Source organism: Macaca mulatta, chromosome 15 (assembly GCF_049350105.2).
Source record: "Macaca mulatta isolate MMU2019108-1 chromosome 15, T2T-MMU8v2.0, whole genome shotgun sequence".
NCBI classification, from domain to species: domain Eukaryota; kingdom Metazoa; phylum Chordata; class Mammalia; order Primates; family Cercopithecidae; genus Macaca; species Macaca mulatta.
Window position 1 is genome coordinate 4282501 of NC_133420.1, and position 14313 is coordinate 4296813.

A 14313-nucleotide genomic window follows, 5' to 3' on the forward strand; every position below is an offset into this window, starting at 1 on the left:
TTCCTTCCATCAGCAGGAGGCCCGCCCACCTCGTCCCTGCCACTGCCTCTCTCTCATCTCATCACATCCCAACCCACTCTCAGGGCAGGACCCAACCGGGCCTCCTTGCGTTAGGCACATAGAACTGATTTATACTGAGGCATGAATCCTTTACAGTGTGAGCTGCGATGGCAGGTTCAGAGTGGGGAGTTATCAGCTAGATCCTCAGTCCACAGAGGGAGCCGCACCTCCTCTGTCTTTGCCATCAGTACATCTGTGGCTCTCACCTCACCCAGTGTCTCCCCAAGCACCAGACTTGCTGCCAAGGATCCACTGACCGTCCCACAAGGATGTCACCTGGGGCTCCAACCCAACAGGTGCAAACAGACCTCGCCAACCTCCCCGCAAGGATTCCCCCCATTTCCCCACCTCAGGAGTCACCACTCTTACCTTATCCAGCCACACGTCCCCTCTATTTCTCCCCCAAGACCCTGAAATCCCCTCCACTTTGCTCTATCTCCACTTGTTTCACTGGCTCCTGCCAAATCATCTCCCTGTGGGCACCCCACTGGCCCCCATTGGTCCCCAAGCAGGTCCCCCATTTCCCTTGTCCCAGCAATCCATTCCTCAAAACATAAACTCGGTCGTATCACACAGTTTCACACTTTCCTTTGCTCCAAGGAGAAGCCAAGCACCCTCCCGCTTAGCCCCACCCAACACCCCTCTCCCCACAGCCTCTTCCTCACATCCACAGCCTGACGTGGCCCCTGAGTCCCCTTTTGTAACCTGACGTGGGGTGCATGAGGTGTGACAGTTGATTTAAGGAGGGCCCTTGTCCATCTTGTTCTCTAAGGCATCTGCCAGGGTGAGAAGACTCTTGTGCACACCAGATGCCCCAAGTGTCCTTTCATAGACTGTGTGAACAGATGAACAAACCAAGCTCCTCTAGAGGCAGAAGTCTAGGATCCGGGCTCTTGATCTTGGTGACTCTGGGTCTGGTCGGGACCACACTGCCCTTGTCTTCGGCCTCTGCCACAGATCCCCCTTCCCTTCTCTCCCCTGGCAACTTGTGAACCCTCTTCTGGCCCAGGGTGGAGACTTGAAAAGCCCACCCCATCCGGGACCAGACAGTGGAGAGGGGAGGGGAGGAACCAGACAGAGATGGCCCTTGACGGCCCACCCACCACACACTCGCACATTCACACAGTGGCACATCTGCACACATACACTAACATGTACACTCTTACCTGCTCACACATGTACACACACACACACATCAGCTACCTACCTGGGTGACAGCTTGAACAGGAGGTAGGTCAGGCCAGTCAGCAGGAGAAAAATGGACACAGCAACAAAGGTGTTGCCTGGCCGCCCCCAGGGTGGGATCAGAGGGCCCGTGGGCAGGAAGGGCCCAGGGCTGTCAGCAGCCTCAGTGCCAGGAGGCTCCCCACAAGCCTACCTGGCAAAAGTGTGCCCTTTAGTACCCTGGGCCAAAGTGGAAGGTTTGTGATGGGCCTTGGAGGTTTGTGTCACCTGCTGAAGGACCTTGTGTAAGCCACACTCCTGGGCCTCACTCTTACATCTGCCACACGGTGGGTCATAAGGTCCCTGGGCCTGCTCAGCACTGCAGTGCGCAAGGGTCAGCCCAGCCCTCACTAACGACACTGAGGTCATGTCCAGCCTCCAGGCAGGAGCACCAGCCCTGGTGTGCAGCCCCGCCACCATCACTCCTAACAGAAGTCACTGACTACGGGTTCCCAGGAAGCCCCAGAATTGTCAGGTGTTTGTTTCCTCCCTACAGACCTCAGACCTTCAGAGGAAGTGGGTCAACTGGGGCCTGGCTGCCTCAGGGAGGTGCTTCCAGGAGGATGAAAGAGTGCAGGGGTGAGGTGATGAGGGGAGAGGACGCCCAGCCTAGACTCTGGAAGTGCAGCAGCCACAGCAGCGCCCACCTTGTCTCTGGGGAGCCTGGAAGCACACAGGCTGGCTCCACTCACTCCACTGGCCTGTGTAACGCTCCTCCTCTGCCACGTCATCCTCCAGTGTGGCCATCCGGACACGCAGCCTGGCCTCAAGGATAAAGCCAGGGTCCAGCTCAAAGGCTTCAAGTATGAGCCAGGTCACCCCGACAATGTGATCCTCGTGCTGGGCTCGCTGTGGGGGTAGGGGCAGTTAGCAGGTGCTGAAGGTGGGGCTGGGTTCCTCAGTCCTCAAGAATACACAAACGCACACGCTCACACAGCATACACAGGACCACACCTGTGTTCACACAGGCACACTCACCACATTCACGTGCACACACAGAGAGAGAAGGCACACTCACACTCACACGCAGATACGGCTGCATCTGCCCACCAATACACACATGCACACACAGGCAGACATGTCTACAGGCACACTTTCACACTCCTCACACTTGCATGCACAGTCACACACACAAGCGTGTGCACAGAAGCAACTCACCACACTCACATACACACTCGTACACATAGACATGCCCACGTGCACACTCACAGATACAAACACAAGGCACAGGCACACTCACAGGTACACTTACAAACACAAACATGGGCACACTTACATGTGCACACACATAAACACATGCACACTTACCACACTTACATGCACACACTCACAAACACAGGCACGCTCACCCTATTCACATACACACACAAGAAGCACACACGTGTGCATGTCAGCATGTGTGTTCACACACACACCTGGCTCCAGTTCCTCCCCTGCTCTTCACTCCAAGTTGACCTCTCCTTATTTAGAGTGGGGAGTCTGCCCTGGACTGCTGCTCCCAGGAGAGAGGACCCCAGGGGAAGCCAGTCAAAGTGTTACCTCCCAGGCCTCTTCCTGCCTCTTGACGCCCAGCTCATAGCCGAGAAGAGTGACGTTGGCTCCACGGCAGGACTGATGCTGCAAATCAGGATGCAGTGGCCAGAGCTGACGTGTTCTGTGAGTGAAAGAGTGGGTCCAGCTTCACTGGAACAGAGAGAATCCATGTAAGGCTGAAGCCCCATGGGTCTGGGGTGTCAGTCACACACCCAAGAATGGGGATCTGAAAGATTCCCAAGGGGCATGGTCAAAGCCCTTTCAGACCAGGCACCTCACTGGGAGACTGGTCCAGAAAAGCCCCAGGTGGGACAGGACAGCAGTGACTTTCTCTGGCCCCTGCAGTAACCACGTGGGCCTTCCCCTCCCAGGGGCCAAGCCTGCCCCCAGCCCTGGATCTCACTTGGCAGGGACTGAGAACACTCACTGGGCCACAGGGGTCACAGGCTGCAGGGCCCTTCTCCTAGCTCCAAGCAGCCAGGATGTTCTTGCCAAGGGGCCCTGCTCCAGGCTTATAGCCGCTGTTCACCGTGTCTCCAGGGCAGGTACTACAGGTCCACCAGGCTGACCTGCTTCCTCCCAGACACGCAGTGGTAGAAAGTGATGATGAAATTGTTGGATGGCAGGAGCACTGCCTCAGGCGGCAGCACCACAGTGCACTCACTGCCCTGCAAGATGCACTTGTGTGTGCCGCCAGGAGCCTGGTTGCTGGAAAGGACATATGTCAGCATCACCGGGCTGCTACACTGTCCTGGCATATCTGCTGCAATCCTGGGGACCCCATCCTCATCCCCGTCCAGGTGGCCATGGCCCTCCACCCTCACCTAGTGAAGAGAAGCCCGGGCCGAGAGCCCTGGCCCAGCTCTGGGACAGACCAGTAGCAATCGATCCTGAGAATGTTGTTGGTGAGGCAGGTGAAGTTTCCAGCCTTTGGCCCTGGAGACAGTGACCACTGGGAGTCTACAGTGAGCGCTTCAGAGGAGAGCTGAGTTGGGGGGCTGAGGGGGATCTGACAGCTGACACCCTAGCAGGGCAGTCACTAGTGAATGATCCCAGAATCTGTGCAGGGAAGCACTGGGAGGCCTGGAAGTGGTGGGCTCTGACCGATGGTACACGGGCAAGTCAGACCCGGAGAGGTGTCAAGAGGGTGAAAGAAGGGAGACCAGGGTAGGTCCAGGGACTAAAGGTAGGGAAGTAAAGGTAGGGAGAATAGAGACGGAGGTCCAGGCTGACCCCTAGAGGACACGCCCCAGCACAGTTTGGGCCAAACCTTTCCCTAGGGTCTCGGCATCGGACAACCCAGTCCCCCAAACATGCCCTAGTTATCCACTCACCTCATACAGACACTAGTGCCCAACCCTCACCTCGTCCTTCCCCTGAGACAGAGAATCCTGAGCGGACACAGGTGCAGACGCAGGTGTAGGACAGGAGCCAGGTGCCATGTGTCACCTCAGGGCCTCACTCTCCAAGGTCCAGCCTGCAAGGGGCTGGGCTGAGGGCCTGTGCGAGCCATCCCTCTCTGGAGGGGTGCTCCCCATGAATTTCTCCCCAGCAGGTTGCTCAGTGGGTCTCCATCTGCACTCACATGGTGTCCTGTGAAAGATGCTGGGCACCACTGCCCAGGCTTTACCGATAAGGAACTGAAGCTCAGAAAGGCCACTTGACCCAGCCAAAGACTCATGGCTGCAGGGTGTCAGATGTACCCTCAAACTTAGATCCTGGACTCTGACTTAGCTTGGTCTCCACGTCTGCCAAGAAGGCTCCTCTCTAGGATGGGCATCCTCTGCCAGCCCATCCCCTGTCCCTGGGCCCAGGCCCCATCCTGCAGGGGAGTCAGGATTGGGGGAACCAGTCACTACCAACAACCACCACAGGTGCATTTTCTACTGTAATTCTCACAGCAGCTCCAGAGGGAGAAGCATTGTCCCTGTTCACAGGCAAGGAGCTGAGTCCCAAGGAGGGAAGGAGAAATCACTTGCCCAGGGTCACACAGACAACCTCTATGCATTTATTTATTTATTTATTTATTTATTTACTTTTGAGACGGAGTCTCCCTCTGTCACCCAGGCTGGAGTGCAGTGGCGTGATCTCGGCTCACTGCAACCTCCAACCTCCAACTCTTGGGTTTGAGCGATTCTCCTGCCTCAGCCTCCCGAGTACCTGGGATTACAGGTGCCCGCTGCCACACCCAGCTAATTTTTTTGTATTTTTAGTAGAGGCAGTTTCACCACATTGGTCAGGCTGGTCTCAAACTCCTGACCTCAAGTGATCCTTCTGTCTCGGCCTCCCAAAGTGCTGGGATTACAGGTGTGAGCCACCACGCCCAGCCTCTATGCATTCTCCCTCCCTTTTGTCTTCTTAAATAAAGACCCATCCCAGGATCTGCCTCAGGAAGGTGGATGAGGGTAGCAGCAGGGTATCCATGCAACAGATGGCACTTACTGAATTCTATCTGTTGCACCCCTGTTCGAAGGTGCCTCCAAAGGAGAGCACCACCAGAAGGACACAGCTCCCCATGCTGGAGTGTGAGGCCTGAGTCCCAGGATCTCTGGGGGAGCCAGAGGTTGGCTGGAGATGAGGTGCTGGGTGTCAGGAAGTTCTTGGGTGTGGGGAGGCATCACACCCCATTTGCAGCTCCAGATGGTACACCCATAGCCCCTAGGCAGGAAGCAGGGCCAGCCTGGTTACACAAGGCTGATTAGTGATAAGGAGAGGAAAAAAACCAGATATGCATGCAGACGACAGCGTGCACACTCTTAAGGAACCCGCACACCCTCAACGGGCAGCAGGCAGTACTCTAACCCCACTCCGCCCCACTCCCGGCAGCCTGTCCAGGTGCCCACGGGACAGTCCCCTGTTAAGACTGATGATCAGGAAGCCTCACCCTTCCCTAGAATGGAGCGTGCAGCCTGGCCCCACCGGCCGCAGCATGAGACACCGTGGCAAGTTCTCTGCAGCAGCGTCTGTCCCTTCTCGCAGCAGTTACTGGAAAGCTGGGAATGGGGAGGACAGTCAGCCTGCTCTTGGAATTTGTGAGAGCAGGGCTGCAGTGACCACCAGGATCTGCGGAAGCACAGGCACAACAGCCACAGCTGAGAGCTGACCCAGGTCCCAGAATGGACAACCGCTGCCCCAGCAGTGGAGAAACACCCACATGTGTGGAGAATCAGGCCAGGCCAGCCACAGGCTAACCCAGGAGCAGATGGCTTGAAAGCAGGGAGTGGGTGGCTCCAAGTTCAGCGGGCCTCATTTCTAGACAGGGAGAGGGGATGGTAGGGCAGGACCCACATGTGACACCTGAGAGTTACAAAGGAGGAAGCCAGGACACCCCCTGGGGGAGCACTGGAGTGCTGGTACAGCAACAAGGCAATATGGCCATCTGAGGCGAAGGTCTCTGCTCTTCCTCTGCACTGAAAATGCACAGCTGTACCTGGTAAGCTGAGCAGGCCAGGGTTACAACCCTCCTACAGATGAAGAAACTGAGGCTCAGAGACCTGGGACCTGCCCAAAATCTGGCTCCTGACACCTCTGTTCTTGGCACATTCCCACCAGCTTCTACACAAGCCTGGGAACTTCCCGAGGGCAGTGCCTGAGCGGTGCCCCTCAGCACATGCCCCAGCAGAAGGAACCTCAATGCCTTATAAATGGGGTGGAGCTGCAGGCAGAGCTGCCTTCCCCCATCCTCAACCACAGGGCCAGGCACCCACATGCTCCCTGCTCCTGGATGTCACCAGGGAGGACTCAGGAAGTTCTTGGGGGTGGGAAGGCAGTTGTGAGCAGGAGGGGAAGCCAGGGTCTGCCACCTGGGACAGAGTGCCCGACATCCCTAGTCCTGCCGGGGGGCCTGGCTGACATCACTGCCTGGCACAGCTTCTCCCGCATTGGGTCTGTGGACATAGCCTTCAGCCCATGGTCACTCCGGTCCCTTCTCAGAGCCGCACCTGTTCCATGGCCTCAGCGTCAAGGCCTGGCCCAGAAGGCACTGGGCCTCATGGCCTGCCTGCCCTGGTTCCCTGGGCCACTGTGAAGCTGTGGGCTACTCTGCAGCTGGACCCCTGCCTCAGACTACAGGCTCTGCCACACCCACGGGAGGGTCCTCAGACAAACCCAACCCTTCCCCTTCCATTAGCCGGGCACGGTGGCACATGCCTGTAGTCCCAGCTACTCGGGAGGCTGAGGTGGGAGAATCACCTGAGCCCGGCAGGTTTAGGTTGTGGTGAGCCATTATTGCACCACCGTACCCCAACCTGAGTGACAGTGAAACCCTGTCTCCAAAAAAAAAAAAAACCCAACAACTGCAGCAAGAATATTCCCAAAGTTGAGAAAACTAATGCAGCAAAAAAGGAAGTGTAATCTAATATGTGTTAAAACTGGCGATGGGAAAAGCATGTGTGGATCAGGAACAAGCTAAGGTGGACACATGTATGAAGATTGTGAAAACATAAAGTGCTTGAAGTGTATGGTTTTTCACTGCATCATCATTATTGTTATTATTTTTGAGACGGAGTCTCACTCTGTCACCCAGGCTGGAGTCCAGTGGCATGGTTTTGGCTCACTGCAACCTCCACCTCCTGGATTCAAGTGATTCTCCTGCCTCAGCCTCCCAAGTAATGAAGGGGGCCTGCCCCTCCACACCTGTGGGTATTTCTTCCAAGGTGGAGACGAGAGACTGAGAAAAGAAATAAGACACAGAGACAAAGTATACAGGAAGAAAAGTGGGCCCAGGGAACCGGCGCTCAGCAAGTGAGGGTCTGCACCGGTGCTGGTCTCTGAGTTCCTCCGTATTTATTGATCGCTATCTCTACTATCTTGGTGAGGGGGATGTGGCAGGACTATAGGGTAATGGTGAGGAGAGGGTCAGCAGGAAAACATGTGAGCAAAGGAATCTGTGTCATCAGTTTAAGGAAAAGTGCTGTGCCTGGATGTGCACGTAGGCCAGATTTATGTTTGACTTTACACAAACATCTCAGAGCAGTAAAGTGTAGCAGAGCAGTATTGCCGCCAGCACGTCTCACCTCCAGCCATGGGCGGTTTTCTCCTATCTCAGAAAATAGAATGTACGGTCGGGTTTTACACTGAGACATTCCATTCCCAGGGTTGAGCAGGAGACAGATGCCTTCCTCTTATCTCAACGGCAGAGGCCTTCCTCTTTCACTAATCCTCCTCAGCACAGACCCTTTACGGGTGTCGGGCTGGAGGACTGTAAGGTCTTTCCCTTCCCATGAGGCCATATCTCAGGCTGTCTCAGTGTGGGGAAACCTGGACAATAACCCAGGCTTTCTTGGGCAGAGGTCCCTGCAGCTTTCCACAGTGCATTGTGTCCCTGGTGAATCAAGAATGGAGAATGGCGATGACTTTTACCAAGCATACTGCCTGCAAACACATATTTAACGAAGCACATCCTGCCCAGCCCTAAATTCCCTAAACCTTGAGTCAACACAGCACACGTTTCTGTAAGCACAGGGTTGGGGCTAAGGTTACAGATTAACAGCATCTCAAAGCAGAAGAATTTCTCTTAGACACAGTAACAGTCTGATCTCTCTTCCTTTCCCCCACAGAGTAGCTGGGATTACAAGCATGCACCACCACGCCCAGCTAATTTTTGCATTTTTAGTAGAGATGAGGTTTCACCATGTTGGCCAGGCTGGTTTTGAACCTCTGACCTCAGGTGATCCACCCACCTTTGCCTCCCAACGTGCTAGGATTACAGGCATGAGCCACCATGCCTGGCTTCACTGTATTATTCATCAGCAAGAACTCCGTGGGAAATATCTGAATCCATTATCAGTGGTGAATCTATTGACTTTTTCAGTGATGTCAATAGTAGACTTCATTTGCTCTCCTGCACTTAACCAGCATTCACAGATGCACACTTGCAATTGATTTCGATGACAGGGAACACTAACTTTGAACCCCAATTAAGCAAATGGCATCCACTCTTCTCAGTAATAGACCCACATTACAAAAATTAAACTCAATTATTATTACGTTTTGAATTTTGCCTATAATTACATTCTGAGGTTAAATTCAAAAAAATTAAAGAAAAAGTATAAATTTTTTTTAAAATTGCCTATAAAAAACATACGGACGTTGCCAGCCTGGGCAGCATGACAAAACCCTGTCTCTACAAAGAAAAAAAAAATACAAAAATTAGCTGGGCATGGTGCGTACCTATAGTCCCAGTCACTACAGAGGCTGAGGTGGAAGGATCACTTGAGCCCAGGAGGTCCCGGCTGCAGTAAGCTGAGATCGTGCCTCTACAATCCAGCCTGGGCAACAGAGTGAGGCCCTGTCTCAAAGAAAATTAAAAAGTAAGTAATTATACTATTCAGCCTCTGACCCTTAAGAAAACAGTTTGTAAACCCCTCAAACAGGTTATTATCATATCCACTTTATAGATGAGGAAATGAAGGCAGAGGTTCTGCAACTTGACCAGGGTTTCATAGCTAAGGTGCAGTCAGGGACACTGGCTTCAGAGTACATGATGTGTACCACGGATCCATGCTGCCTTCCAACAACAAAATTGAACAGAAGAACTGTCACCTGAGGAAATAAAACTAACAGCATAAGCAGAAGACATTACAGATAATGCCCACATGATAAAATCACATCTGGGAAACCAAAATAAACTATTCTGAACTAGAGCCAATTAGAGATAACAGGCTCAGGAACTGGTAAACATGTTCAATCAATACGAAAGCAATCATATTAAGTGTAAAGATTGGCCAGGCGCAGAGGCTCATGCTTATAATCCCAGCACTTTGGGAGGTCAAGGTGGGCATATCACCTGAGGTCGGGAGTTTGAGACCAGGCTGACCAACATGGAGAAACCCCATCTCCACTAGGAATACAAAATTAGCCAGGTGTGGAGGCACATGCCTGTAATCCCAGCTACTTGGGAGGCTGAGGCAGGAGAATGGCATAAACCCAGGAAGTGGAGCTTGCAGTGAGCCAAGATCCGGCCACTGCACTCCAGCCTGGGCAACAGAGCAAGACTCCATCTCAAAAAAAAAAAAAAAAAGATTTGGAGGCTGGGTGTGGTGGCTCACACCTGTAATCCCAGCACTTTGGGAGGCTGAGGTGGGAGGATCACTTGAGGCCAGGAGTCCAAGACCAGCCTGGCCAACATGGCAAAACCCAGTCTTTACTAAAAATACAATAATTTGCTGGGCATGGTGGCGCATGCCTGTAATCACAGCTACTTGGGAGGCTGAGGCAGGAGAATCGCTTGAACCTGGGAGGCAGAGGTTGCAGTGAGCCAAGATCATGCCACTGCACTCCAGCCTGGGCAACAGAGCAAAACTGTGTCTCAAAAAAAAAAAAAAAAAAAGGCCGAGGCGGGTGGATCACGAGGTCAGGAGATCGAGACCATCCTGGCTAACACGATGAAACCCCATCTCTACTAAAAATGCAAAAAATTAGCCAGGCGTGGTGGCGGGCACCTGTAGTCCCAGCTTCTTGGGAGGCTGAGGCAGGAGAATGGCGTGAACCCAGGAGGCGGAGCTTGCAGTGAGCCAAGATTGGGCCACTGCACTCCAGCATGGGAGACAGAGCAAGGCTCCATCTCAAAAAAAAAAGATTTGGAGTGGGGAGTGGTGGCAGCTACTCAGAGACCAAGGCGGCAGGATCACTTGAGCCTGGGTGTTTGAGGCCATCCTGGGCAACATAAACAACACCCCATCTCTTTCTGAGAAAGAGAAAGAGATTGATTTAGAAAGCAATTAAGACCGGGGCCTTGACCAAGAATCAGTCTATCAATAACCTAGACCCAGCTAGTCTGAGGCATCCTTTCTCTTCTTAGAGTTGAATGATTAACATAGAAAGTATAAAGTATAAAAACATAGTGCCGGGCACAGTGGCTCATGCCTGTAATCCCAGCACTTTGGGAGGCCAAGGCAGGTGGATCATCTGAGGTCAGGTGTTCGAGACCAGCCTGTCTAACATGAGGAAACCCCGTTTCTACAAAAAAGACAAAAAATTAGCTGAGCATGGTGGCCGAGATCATGCCACTGCACTTTAGCCTGGGTGACAGAGCGAGACTGTCTCAAAAAAAAAAAAAAAATAGAATTTTATACATTTAATGCAACCCTAGTAAGCAATCAGGGAAGGTTCAAAAAATGAATAAGGGAATAAGAATAGGAGTAAAGAAATAAATTGAAATACCAGTGATGAGGATTTTCATAGCCTGTTCAAATCTAAGTATGTAGTCAATTTTGGGATCACTGTGATTTGGGGTTTGCTTTCTACCTAACAAGCTATTTAAAACACTGAGAAGGCAATATTAGAACTTTCATTTTAATGAAATATTCAGAATTTTGATTAAAATAAATACTAAATTAAGTTTACAAGTAGCAGTTAAATATTTAGAGACATTTAATGTACAAAGTTTTGCAAACACTACAAATATTTAAGAGTGTTGATTGAGGCTGGATGCGGTGGCTCACGCTTGTAATCCCAGCACTTTGGGAGGCTGAGGCGGGTGGATCACGAGGTCAGATCAACAGCATCTAGGCTAACATGGTGAAACCCCGTCTATACTAAAAATTAAAAAAATTAGCCAGGAGTGGTGGCATGTGCCTGTAGTCCCAGCTACTCTGGAGGCTGAGGCAGGAGAATGGTGTGAACCCGGGAGGCGGAGTTTGCAGTGAGCACAGATCATGCCACTGCACTCCAGCCTGGGCAACAGAGTGAGACTCTGTCTCAAAAAATAAAAAACAAATAGTGTTGATTGGGAGGAAGGGAATGTCAACTGCCAATAAATGTAGAAGATGAAAGAACAGGACTTTCAACAGAGTATACTTAGTTACAGGTCTCTGTCTCCTCCCCACACAGAAAAACTCTCCAACATTCATGACTTCATCCACTCTGACTAGCAGATAGGCCACATTTCCTGACACCCTGGCTCTTCACCTCAAAAGGTTTATCTTTCCACCACACCAGCAAAGACCCTCAGGATACACGATTCATACTGCCAGCTAAGCATCTACCCCAAGGGACAAGGTAAGCACACACTGAAGCAGCTAGGCTATCCTAGCCCTAATCCCTCCAGTAGCATCCACACTGAGCATTGCTGCACTTGTAGAAGGTGGTCATCAGCTCGTCTGCAGATTGAGTCTAAAACTGCATGAAGTAAGCACGAGGATGTTTGCATATGAGACATGGCTGGGGCAATGAAAAAATGAAGTGACCAACATTTTAAAAAATGTTGCTCATGACTATTAAAAGTAGGTATTACTTAATATCTTTTTGTTTTGTTTTGTTTTGTTTTGAGACGGATTCTCCCACTATCGCCTGGGTTGGAGAGCAGTGGTGAACTGTCGGCTCACTGCAACCTCTGCCTCCCAGGTTCAAACAATTCTCCTAACCCAAACCCTAGACCTAACACTAACTGAACACAAACCTGAACCCTAACCCTAAACCCTAACCCTAACCCTAGCTCTAACCCTACCAAACCCAAACCCAAACACTAACCCTAAACCCTAACCCTAACCCCTAAAGCTAACCCTAACCCTAACCCCTAACCCTAACCCTTAACCCCTAAAACTAACCCTAACCCTAAACCCTAACCCCTAAAACTAACCCTAACCCTAACCCCTAACCCCAACCCTAATCCTAACTTCTTAATCAACTGTATTGACTAATTAAGTAAATATGAGTGGGCAAGGTGAGGTGGCTCACACCTCTAATCCCAGCACTTTGGGAAACCGAGGCAGGCAGATCACCTGAGGTCAGGAGTTCTAGACCAGCAGGCCAACATGGTGAAACTCCATCTCTACTAAAAATACAAACATTAGCCAGGCGTGGTGGCAGGCACCTGTAATTCCAACTACTCGGTAGGCTGAGGCAGGAGAGTCACTTGAACCTGGGAGGTGGAGGTTGCAGTGAGCTGAGATCACACCACTGCACTCCAGCCTGGGTGACAGAGCCAGACTCCATCTCAAAAAAAAAAAAAAGGAAACATAAGTGTTTAAACCTGAGATTTTTTGCAACTGGTGTGTGTGTGATATGCACACACATACACACACACAGGGTTGGAAAATACAGTAAGGTAATATTCTGTCCAGTAAACTCTTATGAAATTTCAATGATCAATTGTGCCCTTTGCCTTTCATTCTGCACTGAGATTTTATTTTTCTTTACTGATTATCCCAAATATGGACTCTGCTTTTATGTATCTATTTCCTTGATTTATAAATTAAGGGTGATTCTCACATATGATCTACCAAACTTTTTTTTTTTTTTGTCTAAAAAAATCACGTTAGAACACATCATAACCACTGTGACTTTAAGGATCTAGGTAGACAGAATCTTAGAGTATTTGATAAGGGGGTGTTGGATGTGCGTAGAGTTCCCAAGACCCCCAAGAGCCTGCTGTGTCCCTGTAGGTGGGGGCCGCAAAGCAGGCAGCTGGGCTGGGCTGGGCTGGACTGGGCAGGAGACGGCAGCAGGTGGGAGTGCTCAGGGACTGGGGGCAGGTCAGTTCTGCAAACCCTGTTCTGAGCCCAGTGGGAAATCATCGTTAGAGTTAAATAAGGAGAGTGATGGGATGAGACTTGTTTGTAAAGGAGAGTTTTGTCACAATCACCCTGAGAGCTCTATGGGGTGTGGGTGGGTCTCTGCTCCTCCGGGGGACTGTGCTGAGCAGGGCATGGCCAGAGGCTGTGAGTTCCCACCTGGAGGGCAGCGTCGGTACCTGCCCAGGGGGAACCGCTGTGCAGACCCAGCCTGGGGGCAGCTCTGCTCTTCACCTCTGCGAAGGCTCCAGAAAAGGAAAACTGGACCCAGATGGAAAGAGAGATTTTCCACCCAGCCCGGGCGGCTGCAAAGTGAAACACGGGCCTGCGGACCTGACCCTCAGGCAGGAACGAGGCCTCCTGTGCTGGGGTCACCTGGCGCTTACCTGGGAGGGGTCTCCGTTTTGGGTGAAAAACACGGGTGTTTTCTGTGAAGTTGCAGATCTGGCTCAGCAACAACCACGGAGGAATCTGAGAGAAAAGAGAAAGAAAACTCCACACTACCGTTGCAAGTTTCCTGAAAGTATGGAATTACTGGGAAGCAATGAAAACAACTGTGTCAATTCCACGTCCGTGAAGCAGAGACGACAACAAACTCCACCGTGGAGGCCGAGCCTGAGGCAGCTCCAGCTCAGCAGCAGCTGTGAGCAGCTGGAGGCTACGTTTGTATTGATTATGTCGGTGTCAATTATTATGAGCCGGGACTGCAGGGCCGTGTGGGGGGCACCGGGTTTTATATTAACATTTCCGTATTAAGGCAGTGCATTAGCGTTCCAGGTGTTTGTTACATGAGCACTGCGAGCGACATATTCGTATTTGGGAGTCATATCTGCATTAGGAACGCTCCATTGGTGTTCCAAGGCTGCGGTGTGGACCTCGCACTGTGCTCACCTCGCCTTGGGTGGGGAGAACTTCAGTGCACAGGATACAGAGGGGCTTTTGGTTTCCAGTTTTCCACACCAACCCCTCTTACTGGTCTCTG

General features: G+C 51.7%; 1 pseudogene; it reads right to left on the reverse strand.

The window, feature by feature from the left end:
- LOC144334885 (interleukin-9 receptor-like) overlaps positions 1 to 4355 on the reverse strand; it is a 7919-nt pseudogene extending 3564 nt beyond the window's left edge.
- Positions 4356 to 14313: the final 9958 nt, after the last annotated feature.